The sequence below is a fragment of the Tauraco erythrolophus genome, chromosome 1, assembly GCF_009769465.1.
Source record: "Tauraco erythrolophus isolate bTauEry1 chromosome 1, bTauEry1.pri, whole genome shotgun sequence".
NCBI lineage: Eukaryota > Metazoa > Chordata > Aves > Musophagiformes > Musophagidae > Tauraco > Tauraco erythrolophus.
Window position 1 is genome coordinate 78,552,551 of NC_141465.1, and position 13,453 is coordinate 78,566,003.

A 13,453-nucleotide genomic window follows, 5' to 3' on the forward strand; every position below is an offset into this window, starting at 1 on the left:
CTTGGAATAATACTTTTATGCCTGAAGGTCTTGCAGTCTATCCTGAGCTCTACTCTGAACTGGAAGGAAAAATTCAGAAAATCTGCCCTCTTCTCCTCAAAAAATCCTCTCCTGAAATACAGTAAATCAAAGATCTAAGCGTCTTTCATCTGTTTTACAACAGCTTAGCACATATGTGTAGGATATATTGAGAGGCACATTTTCCAAGGAAAGGATGTTATGGTAACATCTGCAAATAAACTGAGCTGGAATACTAAAACACAGCATGAGATAAACGAAGACTGAGTTTAGGCAAAACTATTTACTTTGTATGATATTCCCAGATCTCTCAAACTTCTTGTAGGTTTATGGATAAGCATTCAACAATTTGAACAAAAACGACTTCTGACAATGCAGAGATTTTGTGACCGAGTTAAAAATGAAAAGAGCTATTATCATTTTTCATAAATGCTTATTGTTCTCATCCGTAGCAAATGCAATGTTCTCCAGTTTAAACATTTGTTTCAGAAGTCCACAGAGGTGAAAGCTACAAAATATTAGAATGCTTTTAGAAAAATAAGTGAAGAATTGTGGTGAGTAGAAACACACTCCCTACAACACTAATTAAGCTATAGTACAAGACTCCTGTGTATACCATGCTTTGCATATTTATATGGAACACTAAAAAACTAAGAGGTGAGCACAATCAGGAAAATCTCCACAAAAAACCGTAATGAAACTACATATACTGGCATCAGCTGAAAAGGACTGCTTTCTTCTCATTTGCAGAGTACTATAATGTCACAAGACTACACAACTTGGACCTGTATCATCAGTTGGGCCAAATGAGATAGATGTGAAATGAGGAGAAAATGAAAATTATAATTCAGCATCATGTCCTTTGGAAAAAGCTATTTGTAACCTATTATTTCCCTCTGAGGTGGTTTATTCTTCAAAACGTGCAAGTTATATTTACTCGATGGTTTCTTTCCCTGTAAAGAGTAGCTGTCTAGAGGTTACATCTTGTAGCCTGTTCTGCTTGGACAATAGCAACAACACAAATTGGAACAGAAGTATCTTCATGAAAGCTCTATCTGGGCTTATGCCTGGGTTTAATATTGCCAGATTTTAAACAAATGTGAATCTGACTTGAAATATTTTACAAGACTACCCTTATTCTACCCATCGGACTTTATGCAACAGGTCTGCTTTTGACTTTATGGCCTATACAACTAGAAATTCAAACTATCGAATTCCTTTTTGTAAGGGGAGAGAAATCTCCCCACATTTCAGAATCAAGAGACTTTCCTCTTCCTGAACTGATTGGGGGCTGGGGAGCTTGAAGGTGCTTTCACAGAAAGAAAAATAAGTACTTGCTTTCCTCATCAGTCAGTAACAAATAACTTGACAAAATGAATTTATTTGGGAATTATTTTTTTTAGAGATACATTCAATATCAGTGGAATTAGATCCTCGTGTATTGTTCACTGCCGTATTTCCATTAGTAAATGATTTGCATCAGCTAAAGTTCTGCCATGCTGTCCCTCCTGATTTCAACCTGAGTAATTTATTATAGAATCATAGAATCATAGAATGGTTAGGGCTGGAAGGGACCTTCAAGTGTCATCTAGTCCAACCCCCCTGCAAGGAACAGGGACATCTCCAACTAGATCAGGTTGCTCAGGGCCTCGTCCAACCTGGCCTTGAACGTCTCCAGGGATGGAGGAGCATCCACCACCTCTCTGGGCAACCTGTTCCAAAAATTATACTTTTATTAAACTTTTATGGAAAAGTTTGATCACAACTAAAATGTCAGACTCTTCTGAAAAAGACGCTAACATATTATTACCATAGTTTTGATTCCTTGTAATTTTTTAAATATTAATTTATATATACATTCTTCAAGACACACATCAGTCAGACAATTTGGTTCTATATGCATTTTTCTGGCAGTTGCATTTGAACAACTCAAATACAATATGCACTTATATCAATAAAAGATTGAAAGATACTGTAAGAATATATTAACTGTATATGGAGAAGGCAGTCAAACTAAATATTATGAAAGGACTCAAAACTGTCTAATAATTTAGAAATTATTTATCTGAGTGCAGTCAACATGCTAAAATGAGAATGTCAGTCATTAATACTTGGAATAGAAGATTTCTGTATTGCTAAAACGTGTTTTTAGTCATCAGAGTAGCTTGGAGCACCCATCTCTCAAGTCTCCCACAGAAAGGTCTTCCTGACAGAAAATCTCTGAGGATAAAGTAGAAAGGAAATACAACCATTTCATTTCCTAATTGATATGAAAAGCTAACCAAAGAGTAAGTGTAGTACAAAGAGAAGAATCTAATTTAAAGTATGTTTCTCGCACTGCAGATATCAGCAAAGTTTCAACTAACAAAATATTAATGGATTCATTTTTAGTTTGTCATAAGAAACACATAAACCCCTTCTTTTGAGTGTATAAATGAAACACAAATCACAAACTGTAGCTATGTGTGCCAGAACTGTCACTCTTATGTTCCCATAGTAGAGACATCCTGTTTATCAGCTTCCTTTAACCAGTGTATTAAAATACGGATGCTGAAGTATAACTAAATGCCAGTGGGTATGATCCTACATGTTTTATTAGAAGAGTGAAATCTACTGGAAGACTTTCTGTATCATTTCATCTATGAAATTCAAGTTAGCAACTCGTGAGTTCTCTATCCGGGCTTATGCTCAGGATAACTTCTTGCATTTTTGGCACTGCCCTTTTACTACAGTACACCATTCGGATTACTGATGGTTTCCTCTCATCCTACAGTTGAACTAAGTGCAAAATGCTGTTGTAACCTGCACACTGAAGGCGAAGATTGACATTCATCCCATTTCACAAAATCACAGTGAGACATAAACTTTGGTTGAAAAAATTTGATTCTCTTTTGAGACGAGCAACAAATATTCAGTAGAACCAAAATTGCATTCTTAATTTTTCAAGCTGAATATTTTTTCCTATGTAGTTATCTGTATTTTAAGAGTTAATGAGACAAGACAGATAGAAAGGCTCTTTACTGCTGCTGCAAATTGAAGTGTGATATTATGAAGGTGAGTTCCTACTGACATGGAAAGTTCAGTATATGCTTCTGGTGGCTAAATGAAAAAGACACGTCATGGGAGTTTAAATTCCCATAGGTTAACTTGCAATATAAGTGACATTAAGGGATGTTGAATGTTATATTACAGGGCACATGACACTGAGTAACACAGAGAAATATGAAATATAAGAGCTGAGTTTTTCACATTACCTTCATATTACCTTCTAAACACATCGGAATCTTCTGAATGCATCAGAACACTTTTAGATTTCACTGTTGCAAAAATGTTAAAGGAATTTTGGCCGTAAAAGCTCTGTCATAGCACTCTGGGCCAGACTAGTTCTCTTGACTATAGAAATGGTAAGACTTTCTGTTAGTAAGGAAGAAAGAAAGGAGGAAAAAAGTCTATGTTTTTCTCAATAGCTCCTGCATCTGAAAACATACTTCTTTACAAGAAGAGATGGAGGGTTGACATATTGCAAGAAGGGAATCCATAAGACCCTTATCAGAAAGAAATAATTATTTTCTGAATCTTTTGTTTTACTAAAATTCTGATCTCTCTAATGGTTTTAAGTCTTTGCTCCACTAAATCTGGCATTGATATGGGGTACTGTATAGGGATCTTTATCATAGTCTTTCTGCCAAGTTATGAGAAATTTATAGCTCCGTCAATGACTATTCACCCTTTTCTATCAGTTTATCCTTAAAAAGTCTTTCTGAAATAAGAACGTTAACTGAGTGTAATCTGTGCCCTTGTATATCTATGTGGCTTCATTAGAAAAAAAGAACATTTAATTTACATTAAGGAACATATGTACCTAACATAATATCCATACAAAATTATATATTTGAGCAGGTTTTGCCATATTGCTAATAAGGTTTGGATTTTTTGGCAATATGAGGTCATTTATATATGGTTCAAAAAGGACCTGCATAAGCACTTAAAAAGTAAAGAATATTTAGTGATTTAGAGTGAGATTGTCTACACTTTGAATTTTTTTACAGTTTTGAGTTGAGCTTTTATTCTTCAAGAAACATCAAATTGAAACTCATTCTGAAATTCAAGGATGAAAGATGCATAAGGAAATGATACTAAGAAACCCCCAAATGTCTCATTAATGGAATTTCGCCAATTATTTACAATCTCTTTTTTTTTTTTGCGTATTGCTCAAGTACAGCATTAGGATTTATTTGTAAGGAGAAATTAAGGTTAGTTTCTGTATCTCAAAAAGAAATATGTGCTGTTTCCTTTTAAGGTCATAGGACATGATTGGAAAAAGATGATATACTACCTAAGACATTATCATAAACAGATTAGCCTTCGTCAGGCAATAGCTCAAAATTACAATACAAAGTAATGTCAATTTTGCTTTGACATCATTGTGGTAAGGCAATTGCACCTATCACCTTTTATTGATATTGTGTAATAACCTCAGTAAAGTATTTTCAGATATAACCAAGTGTTTTGATAATAGCAAGGTAGGGAGGTTTCTTGCTGTAGAACAAATTTGCTCTGAGTTACACGCATCTCTCCGTTACATTTATCTGAATAATGGAGAACATAATTTGACTTTTGTTTCTAATATGAAGTTTAGAGAATCTGAAATAGTTGGTAAATCAATCTATCAGAAAGAACAGACCATTTAAAAGATCACATATTTTCAAGTTCTATTTTCAGTGTATAAAAACTGGTTCTTATTTATGTAGTTTTCTTAGATAGATGTAGATTCCAAGACAAAATATTTTAAAAGTATAAAATGATGTCACAATGCAAAAAAAATACTTTTCTCAGATATATGGTCTTAAATACAACTGAATAGAAGCAGAAATAAAATGCAGAAAAATGGACACAGAGACAAAAGTTAAAATACAACGTTCAGTATTCCTCTGGGCAAAATTCAAATTATTGCATCATTATGTTTTCCATTAAAAATAGGAGTATCTGCAAAACATAAAATGCAGATAATCTGAAGTTTATCAATTCTGACCAAGCCAAATGATGATGTAACTGAAGATATGTTTATAGAGATAACATAATTTTCACGCTTCCTAGTGTAATACATTACCTCAATTATGTACAGCCAAAGTAGCAAGCTCAAGTCAATTAACTTGATATTTAATCCCTCCTGCTCTCAACATTTGAAAGAAATCTCTTTATATTGTTGAAAATAATGCACATTAGAAGTTAACCAAACTTTTCTTAAAGTGGACTTATTTTTATTTCTGCTTGGGGAAAAATGAAAAAAGTCACATATTCTTCATTTGGATTTGTGCTCCTTGAAAAAACAATTGCCTCGAAGTAGCTCTTTCAGGTAACTGAACTGTAAAAGCATGGCAAGTTCTGGAGTCTGGATGTGTGCTCCATTCACACCCTTATTTCACGTGCCAGAGAGATTGGGTGCCCCAAACCGCCCAAACCAGAAGGGAAACCATGTCAGGTAAGAGGCACAGTATTTCCAGCTAATCCCTGGCCTCCGAAACAGGGAGATCAGCACAGTGAAGTGCCTGAGGGATGCGCCTACAGGTAAAGAGAGATTCAGCCCTACATAAGCATAATTAATGGAGAGATCAATTCCTTCACTGAAGAGAAAACTCTTTTGAGGTGTTAATATACATGGTAACCTAGGACAGAAAGAGCAGTACTGTTTACTGTACTCCTGCAAGGAAGATGTCCCTTGAGAGAGCATGGCTATGGACTTGGAAGTACAAAATAATAATGCTTGATTCGTGCAGTATTCAAGCAATAAATAATTAACATATTCTCCTGTTTCTAGAGCTGTCTCATGTAACATCCCTGTGTTCATTCATAGCATTTTGAAGGGCAGTGGTAAAACAGCTTCCCCAGCACTTCCCCTGAATGTAAACACAGAGAAATTTGCTATTCTATGCAACTTCCAAACTGCGCTCCTGTCTACAAGCCAGTCATTTCACTTTGATGTAAAACGATGCGAAGGAGTTGGAAACGAGGAATGAAAATGAAACTAAAAAGTCATCACTTGATCACTTGGGATGGCTTCATTATAAAATCTTTTAAACCTTTTTGACAATGCTGATCAGCCTTGTTATTTTCAAAAGATGCTGTAGCATCTAAATGCTACAGTCAACTTAGGGCTCTGTTGTGCCTGGAGAAAATGCTGAGTATGTGGCTCTCATCCCACTTCAAGCTTTGAGAAGCTTTTTCCTGCAAATGCAGAAATCATACAGTTCAAGCGTATCGTGTACGGATGGCAAAGGCAGAATCTAGATTTGCTGAATTCGATCTTGTAACTATCACATGACATGATGGGTGATGTGTCTCACACGCACTAATATCTTTCTTGCATGCACTAATATCTTTCTATCCTTAACAAAAATGCCATAGTTAATCATCATACTCCGTTTCTAGAAGTCATGTCAAAGCTCAGGAGCCCAAGAAGTTTGCTGCTATCATTCAGCTAAGCATCTGCTTCTTCAGAAATCCACAGGAGCTGCAGTTTTCAAAAGTCACCCTGAGTGAAGCCATTAGCATCCTTCTAGGAAGCATTCTCCTGGTAACAAGCTGCCAATGGTGTCAGCGAACAGCAAGATGAGGCCAATGAGTCCCAGCACTCTTGAGCCAGTAACTGGAGCACAAGGTCCCCGTAGTCCCACAGAAAGGAACCTCTTTCTTCAGTGACACATCCTCAAGCAAATACACAGGGCAATGGATGCTGTGAGCAGCTTGCAAGAAGCTGTATTGCCCCAGGGGGAGGCACAGAGGTTTAGCAGGGTAAGTAGAGTTTCAGCAGCAGGCAAGCGCTGGTGCTATTTGCATGCTGCTGGCAGTCCCAAAACTTCAGAAAGCTTCTTTTCTTTCAGGCTGAATTCATTACCATCTGAGGAACTACATGCCCAGGTTGTGTATCTTTTGTACTTCTGAGGGAAGAGAAGCAGCAGGGAATGAGCAAATACAGTTCCCTTCTACAGTGAATCACGATGTTTCCTTTATTTCAGGGTTGCTCCTATATACTCTTACTAAGCCGTCAGGTCCTGGTATTGTATTTAAATTTTAGGCAGTGATTCTACTATTTCTGGAAAACAAAGGGAAAATATGGGATCATGGAGGCTACTGCTTGTTAGAGAATTAAAAAATGGTAGTACTGTAGACTTTTAATTAGACATTGAGTTCACTTTTAATTCGTGCAACTACATATTTTTATCCTGAACTAACATGATTGTTTTATGACGCTAAGTCTGTTTTTTTAACAGCACTGAAAATTCTTTCATATGGGCTACCTATGCATTGTGGAGATTGATGGGCCTGAAGCACACTAAAGGTTTTTTTCATAAACGACATTAGATCTGCAGATACAAATCAAGTTGTTCTCAACTTTTGAGCAACTGAATTGGCAGTTGTATCACACGAGTGCTCCACTTATTTTCTTTTGCTTTTGGGAAACATAAACTAAAGTGAGAAAAAATAATTCTAAACTAAAGATTTCATTTCTTCATATATAATCAGGATGGGGCTCCACAACCCTTAGAGCCCTTCACCAAACCCTGCAACTTTAACTAAGGGAACAGACATTGGTGTATAATAATAGCTACTATAGTTTGTACAGACAAGAGACTTGAAGAAATTATTACTTCTCCAATAAGAAATGGGTAGAAAAGATGGAAAATATTAGATTAAGATAATTTTCCCTATTCTCATTTTGATGGGTGGCAAAGATGGTTTCACTAGAGATGTCATGATGCATTTCACTCAGGAAGAAAGCAAGAAAGGATTATTTTAGTCTGAACAATTCAAAGTTTGTTAAGTTGACACTAACTGAAAATAAAGCTTTATATACAGATTTTGATTTTTAGGCTGCCTTAACTATGAATGCTATCAGTTTTCACACGAGCACAAGATGCACATTATGAAATTTTAGTGCTTGCATTGAAGTACTCCTTCTAAGCTCGTCAAACTAAAATTCATGAATTTCTACCAGAAACTCTGAATTTGGAGTAATGTCAGCCCAGGACTGCAGGAACCTTCTGCAGTGCCTCTCAATGGAGGGAATAATATAAGTTATTTTTTCCCTCACAGTCTTTACAGGAGGCTAACATATAATAAATATCACAGCATAATTTCATACAATGATTATAGAGGAAGGTGGCAGAGGGAGGAAATTCAAGTGCCAGATAAGCCAGGTAAGCTCTTACTTACCATGATCAAGCAGGAGCAAGACCTTTGCCTCCTGAGATTTTGCCTCAGATTGCTAGCCTTTGGTCTGTAGTGTGTAAAGATACATAGAAGTGACAGATGCTGTACACTTCAGAGAAAGAGGGGGCAAAAATCCTAATGTGTTTTGAATGTTATCTCAATACACTTCAGAGGTTCCCTATTTTCATGAACCTAACATGTGGTTGCCTACACAGTTATGGCTGTGCTTATTTACAGAAGCTATACACATAGGAACAAGAAAATTGTAAAAGATTACTATCACAATTAGAGACTGATTTTTCCATGAACCAAAGTGAGTCTTGAAGAGAAGAGCACAGTTATTCTTGTAATAAGCCATTAAAAACAGACAAATCTAGGTCATCCCTTGAAGCATTAAAAGGAAAGTGTTTATCTTTGTGCTTGCACACGGAACAGAGAAAACACAGAGTCCTGAGGGCTTTTGTAAGCAGTAAATAAAACCGATTGCATATTTTCATCACTCTAAAGCCGTCATTAGGAGTAAGTAGTTAAGGTTTTGACGGGGAGTTTTACTTAAAATGATCGAGTTGCTATAAGTGAGACTGCATGGTACGCTCTACCTCAAGAGGTCTCCTAAGGTAAGTGTGAGTCATACTGATGGGAAGAAAAAAGAGGGATTCTTAAAGCACAATAATGAGAAAGTTTATTAGTAGCGCAGAATCGCTTAATGACAGTAAGTGAAATAACTTCAAGATTGGAACGAGAAGCTTTTGCTGAAATCTTGCAGATATGTTTTTCTCCTGTGGCTGAAGTCTAGCAGGGTGGTGGCAGTAAGAGGTGTCTCTGGCTCTCTGAGCCTAGATGCCAGCTTCACTGGCCTTGAATACTACAGTGTGAACACAACACATGCTGATCTGCCTTGCTACACTACAGAACTTGTCAAATACTGAATACACGGCTAGCAGAGCCACTTGCTCTCTGCCCTAAACAGAGGGACGACTGTGGACATGAGCTAGTGCAGGAGCCCGTTGGCTCCTTTTCACAGGCAGGGATGCGATCCCAAGCTGTCAGAATCACAATTTGCACATCTCTGTTACTGCACAACTTCTGAAGTGTTTTCCGCAATCTCCCACCTATTAAAACATGGGAGTAAGGTCAAGATGTATCTGATTTACCATTGAATAATTACTAGGAAAAAAAAAATTACTTGTAGTTTCTGCTGCTATGCAGTTGCAAACCTCCATGGATTGCAGCAAAGCAATCCATGGACTACACTACTACACAGGCACTACACTAGTGTACACTTTATCACTAAACACAGCAACACAGCATTTAAGATTTACTTTAAATGTCCACAAAAAAAAGCCCACATATAGTCATTTCTGTGATTAAAGCAACTATCTGGATTTTTACTCTTCTGTTGTTCTGAATTATTTAAGTAAGGACTATCATATTTGGCTCACAATCTTGCTTGACATTCAGATTTCGTATCATCTATGTTTTTGTCTCAAAACAGAGGAAAGTTAAACCGCATCTTGGGCTGCATCAAGAGGAGCATGGCCAGCAGGTCGAGGGAGGTGATTCTGCCCCTCTACTCTGCCCTCGTGAGACCCCACCTGGAATACTGTGTTCAGCTCTGGAGTCCCCAACATAAGAAGGACATGGACCAGTTGGAGAGGGTCCAGAGGAGGGCCATGAAGATGATAAGAGGGCTGGAGCACCTTTCCTATGAGGACAGGCTGAAAGAGTTGGGGCTGTTCAGCCTGGAGAAGAGGAGGCTCCGGGGTGACCTTATAGCGGTCTTCCAGTACCTCAAGGGGGCCTACAAGAAAGATGGGGAGAGGCTGTTCAGGAGGGCCTGTTGTGATAGGACAAGGGGTAATGGTTTTAAAATAGAGGGAGGTAGATTCAGATTGGATATTAGGAAAAAATTTTTTACCATGAGATTTGTAGAACACTGGAACAGGTTGCCCAGAGAGGTGGTGGATGCTCCATCCCTGGAGATGTTCAAGGCCAGGTGGGACGAGGCCCTGAGCAACCTGATCTAGTTGGAGATATCCCTGTTCCTTGCAGGGGGGTTGGACTAGATGACTTTTGAAGGTCCCTTCTAGCCCTAGCCATTCTATGATTCTATGATTCTACTGCTAATTGTGTTAAAGAAATCCTGCAAAAAACAAATGGGTTATGGCCACTTTGTCATCCTGAACCTGTGGATAAGGCAGTACTCAGAATGAGAAGCACTTGATTTCATGGAAATCATCTTTTTGCAGCTGTTGATTCTGAAGCTGAATGAGGGCACCAAGGGAAACCATGGTGCCCACTAAGGGGAGCTCACTCCTCGACTGGCATTCCTGCTTGAGAAAAAGACCAGTTAAAGGGAAATAAATGATCAATTGTAGAGAAAGCTAATGTTAGGGAAAGTCAAAGAATCTCAAGATAGAAACAGGGACTGAAATAGAGGGTAGCTAGAACAAGAGGAGTAACAGTATTGCTAAAATTGAATGTAATTCCCTAAGATGGATGGGATTTGAATCTTTGTAAGTGGGAATAGCTTTCTCGGTCTCTTCTGTATTTCTGTGACAGAATTAACAGTGGGATGCCTGATCCTTATCGCTGTTAATTGGTATAGCTCCATGGAGACAAGCATAATTTTGACTATATCTGTTGGGCCATGAGACAGAGAAAACCCCCTTTTCCCTGTTCCACAGAATCAGTCAGCTCCTCCCCTGAGGCCATCTCCTTCCTCAGCAGTACCGTTCCTCTAGTCATTCTTTTTATCTTTCATTTGCTAACTTTGCTTGAGACTGGTACAAAGGAGATTATGAGGGGTAACTAACAGGCAAAACATCAGAAGCAAGCTTTGTCAAAATACACATTTTCAAAGTCAGTGTGGCTGGTTTACTTTTAAATATCTCTTAAATACTTTATATAGATACCTGGAAAAAGCATTTGTTCATTATAGTTTATAATTATAATATAATTATTAAAGACTGTCTTCTTTTCTCAGGCAAAATCCTGAGTTTCAGAGGAATTCTGCTAGAATGAGATGTGCTACATTTGGCTTTTATTGTGCAATAATGAAGGCAACAAAATACAAAAAGCCTATAATGAAACGTTACACAAAAAGGACACAGACCTTAAGGTGGCACAAACAGGAAAAATATAATAAACCATGTGTCATGCTGCTGCAGCTGTTTCACCTCTTACCAATTTTCACAGTCTATAAAATCTTGGAAAGCACCAGATGTTTAGGGGAAGCTGTCCCACTCTCCCTAGCTTTGAAAGTAGATGCAAGATTTATTACTGCTATATAAATGTGATTTCAGTCCTGACTTTCATATTTATAAACTAGGTGGAACATGTAACACATCCTGTTGTCAGAGAGCACATTTACTTTCCTCTGCTCCTCCTCACTTGTAGATCTTGGGTGTTGCTGGACAATTACAGTAACTACAGTACAATACCAGAACATGCAGTCCAAACTACAGTATTTGCTTAGTTACTGACAAATACAGCTGACAGTTTTCTCCTAGTACTAAATTTTGCCAAAACAACTTTACAACACACAGATTATGAGCTAAGCAAAACTATCTCGTTGTGTATGAATATGCACTAACATTTGGGATTCCTGCCTACGCAGAGACTGTTAGTGCACAAAATAACCTTTTTTTTTTTTTTTTTTTTCCCCTTATGCATGGTTCCTAGTATCGGAACAGGGATAAAAACTGCTCATGCATAATTTCCAATCTTTCATAGCTCAGCGGTGCTGTAAAGTGCTGCTGTTTGTTTTAATTCAGTGAGTAGAAGTTTTGTTTAGTACTAAGGGAATTGCGTGTGTTAGTAGAAAGCCTCTGACAGCTGTCACAGACAGAGACAACTTGCTCCATTTCAATCTTTCACAATGGAAGGACTAAGGACCCTCATCTTCAGCAAAGCTGTCAGAGGCCTCAAAAATGGGATAAAACAGAATACCTTTTGCAAACACAGGAAAATCTCTGTCTCTCCTTCTCTATTCCCTCACCCATCAAGTTTTAGTGAGGAAGTTGTATAGGTAGAAGAAAGAGAAAATATGTCTTGATGTATTTGTACTTTATACCACCTTGTCATCACTGACCTGAAGGGATAATTGCACAGCAGCCTGCTTTCCTTTAAGGAAGCACACTGTGTTACACAGTATTTAATAAATTAGCTCTATATTTTAATATAATGTACAAGCTTTCATGCAGTTTTTCTTTTCTGAGGGCAGAAACAATCGAAATCTGAAAGTCACTGATGAAGACAAGGGCTTTGCATCAAAGACTCTGAAACTCTGAATCTGTAAGCGTCTCCACACTTTCCAGCACATACCTCACCCTGCCCAGCATGCTTACTGAATTTAAAGCACCAGAAAGGGAAATCTTCTCCTAAGACCTGAAATCTTACCTTTCAGCTTTTGATTTGAACAGGTGCTTGCCTTAATAGAAACTGTTGTTTATTTTAGTTAAAGTGGGTATTTTTTTTGCTTTTAAAAGCCTGTGTTATTTTCTTTGATCAGAATTAGTGACAATTCAGTTCTGACTTACTCTTTAACGACAAAGGGAAAGTAGCTTATGCAATGCCTTTAATAAGTTAGCATTATTTTCTCATCAGCTCCTGCTTAGCTTTCTGATGATGAACTGACTCTTCTTTTCACACCGGTAATCCCACAGATAACCCTCCATACAGCGCCGCTTTCGATGTCTGCTCCTTTAACCAGTGCAACAGACTGAGAAGGCATATTTATTTGCATCATTTGTTTATTATTGCTGTTTGAATTTTTGGCTTATGCTGTTTTTCACTTTTTATACTCTGATTCATCTTTCACCCTGTTTTCTTCTCCCTATCCATCTTGCGTCATCTCTGTGCTGAGTAAAGTGGAAATCCATTAATGAATCAGAGTCAAATTTTCAAAGTCACATTGGTCAGTGGGGTTTGAAATTAAGCAAAATGAGATTGCTCATATTTTGTCTTTCCAAAAGTAGAAAATAACATTTCCTTTCTTGGTTACAATCAAGAGAGCTTTATCCTATGTTTTCCAGCTGATTTTATTTTCCTGAAATCCTGTCTAGGCTATGATGCTCATTAGTGACTGGTGTAACTAGCTGTTTCTGTTCTTCCCATATTATCATTAGCCTTGTCTAGTTCCTCATCCAATCCTGTGTATCATCAAAAGAATCTTGAAGCTCTTATTTCTTGTTAAATGTTAGCCTCCTGGGATTTTTTTTTT

At 37.5% G+C, this 13,453-nt stretch overlaps 1 protein-coding gene across 2 annotated transcripts in view; it reads right to left on the reverse strand.

Moving 5' to 3' along the window:
- Positions 1–13,453, reverse strand: part of GPC6 (glypican 6) — an 800,550-nt gene that overhangs the window by 209,569 nt on the left and 577,528 nt on the right. The window lies entirely within an intron of this gene.